This window comes from Frankliniella occidentalis, unplaced genomic scaffold (assembly GCF_000697945.3).
Source record: "Frankliniella occidentalis isolate FOCC.00 unplaced genomic scaffold, Focc_3.1 Scaffold436, whole genome shotgun sequence".
In the NCBI taxonomy this organism is placed as follows: Eukaryota; Metazoa; Arthropoda; class Insecta; order Thysanoptera; family Thripidae; genus Frankliniella; species Frankliniella occidentalis.
Window position 1 is genome coordinate 14,867 of NW_026267556.1, and position 2,898 is coordinate 17,764.

Below are 2,898 nucleotides of genomic sequence, written 5' to 3' on the forward strand. Positions count from 1 at the left end.
TAGCTGTGCTCAGATTTTGAGTTGGTCTCTCCGTTTTCTCACATTAAGGACGACAAAATGGCGTTTTCCGGGGTAAAGCCTAAATGTCGATCCTTGTTTCAGAGCGGCATCAGAGTTTCCACCCGCTGGGTGGGCTCCGCCTCACCATTGTCAATCTATCGGATAAGAAACAAATGTTCAATGTTAGGATAAGGAGGAAGGATATTGACACTCAGTGCATTGACTTGTCTCTCAAGTCGTGGGAGCGCATCTTTTTGTTCAAAAAATACATTGAATACTTGGCTAATCAAAAGAAAGATGCGATCCCTGTTATTATTAGGCTCATACAACAATTAAGTAAGGAAGCTGCCGAAAATTTTTTTGAGGAGGGTCATGGCTTTGCTTATCTTCACAAGAAGGAAAACGAAGTTCAAATTGTAAAATTTATGGAAGAGTGTTCAGATTTTAACGTTGAAGTTTTAAGCCAACTGGGTGATGTGGACTTCAAAAAAGTATGGTTTGAAATCATGTACTATTATTACGATTTTATCTTAAGTAAGATCAAGATTGAGTATAGAAATCTGGTATAAATTGTTTGTGTTTTGCTTTTGTAAATAAAAATTTATCTACCAATGTACTCCGTTGTTCTCAACTTTACCCAAAACTCCTCACGCCTCAATACATTTGATAAGGAAAAAGATTTCACAGTGAGTTAACGACACAAGATGATGCTTATTGCTCAATATAACACTCTTTGCCATCGACACTTCTTCGCTGCCGTCTTACATGGAGGAGCGACGGCGCCGCACCATGAAGGTGGCGTCGCAACGTCAGCGAGTGCTGCCGCGGCTATTTCATAAGTGAGGGGATGTTAAATCAGCACTCTGTTGCCAGAAATCCTCAACAAAATGGACTGGCAGAGAGGGCTAGCAGAACTCTTTTGGAAAAAGTAAGAGCAATGCTCAAATATTCAGGATTTGACGTTAAGTTCTGGCCCCTTGCTCTGAACACTGCTGTATATTTAAAGAACATTTCTCCCACCAGTGCAGTCAATAACATGGTTCCCTATGAAGCATGGACTGGTTCTAAACCTGACGTTAGCTTTCTGAGAGTGTTCGGGTGCCTTGCCCACGCTCAACTGGACTCAGCAAGAAACTAACTGATAGAACCAAGGACTACATTTTTGTAGGTTACGATGAGGAGCGTAAAGCATATAAATTAATGGATCCTAAAACAAATGCTGTTACCTCCCGCAAGGAACTGTACTGGGGGGTATCACTATGTGTCTGACTGACTATACTGTTGGAATGTGGCGCGGCTCCGCCGCCCGGCCCAAAGGGTGCTCCTGCATTCCTTCGCCTCACGGCGGGTGGCCTGCAGCTGCACCGTGCTGGCTCGGCGGGCCAACCCCTTCCACTCATGGAGTAGTGGGGATGCTCACTATAAATATGGCTGCATCCCCAAGGAGTCAGTTCAGTCGGACACCAGATACCGTCCCGTACGCTTCTGTGACTCCACGTCGTCATACCACTGCATCAACTACCAGTACTTGTGTGTGTGACCTCCGGCGTAACCATGGTATGTTGTACCATCCTTTGTGAATAAACCCTTGATTGCACTCTACCACGGACCCTATGCATTGCCCATCCTTTCTCCCAAATGAACCACAGTTCCCGAGATAGAACCTAGGCTCCAACACACTAAATAAGTGTTCCGCTCGGACCGGCACCTCGGGTGCACGGTGCCCGGCTTAACAGCCCAAGTGGAGCTGTACCTTGCGTGGTGCATCGGCCTTGTCTCGGCCCTGTGTCGTTCATTCGGGATCCTTTTCCCCTCCCCGTCAACCCGCAAACCCAGCTAAGTGCTTGTAATGCAGTGTTTATGACTTGTTTACCCTGATGTCTATCCCGCCGCCCTTCTACCCTTGCACCCAGCCCGCATGCCGCGCAGCACCACGCCACCACGCCGCTGAACAGCCTGCAGCCCCGGTCTGCCGCAAACGCAGAATCGACCATCGTTGACTCTTTCCTTCTACTCGCTCATCGTTCTTGTGAACTTTAATGTAAGTACCACCAGGCACCAACCACCCGACTCACCCCGTTCTGCCGATCTATATCACCCCGGCGTTGGCTTTGCACGCGCTCTGCCGCGACTTGCTATTGTTTTGCTTCTTACTCTTGCCGTCACTCTTTCCCTCTCTCCTTTCCCCTCAGCTCGAACTTCAACATGTCCAAGGAACAGGCTAACTGCCTCGAAATCGTCCAGTGCCTCTATGAACACGCGCGCGCGATCCGACGCGCCGCGCGGTTGGTCGGCAAGCTGCCGCCCAACCAGAGAGCGCGCATCGACTACATCATAAAGTCCCTACGGGACACGTGCGCCCAGTTAGAACGACCCTTCTCAACCCCGCCGTATTCCACTCTCGTGCATTTCTCCGAACGTTGTCCGAACTGCCACTACATCCCTGACCAACGCGTTCTAATATTCCCGGCGAACTCCCCATTTGATATGCAACAATTTGCATTCATCATTGACGAGTACTGCGAAGCCTGTCCTAGGTGCGACGCAGTACCCAGCATGCCAACCCTCTTGACGCGCCACATGAGCACGGCGCCCAAACCGCAACCGCGGCCACCCAAGCCAGCGGCCGCGGCCTGCAGCGCCAAGGCCGTGCCCATACCCAACACCCTCCTTGCCCGTCCGGCACCCCTACCCCCGCTTCCGACGATTCATGCCCCGAGGCCGCGCGCGTAAACGCCCCGACTACCCGCGCGCCTACCGGACGTCCTCCCGGGATCTTCACTGGACTCGCCCTACGGTGGATTCAAACTTTACACTCAAAGCGCCCAAACGCTCTAAATCCGCACCGAGACGTTGGTGCTGCTAGAGGCATCCGCCGCCCCCCCCCCTCCCCTCCCT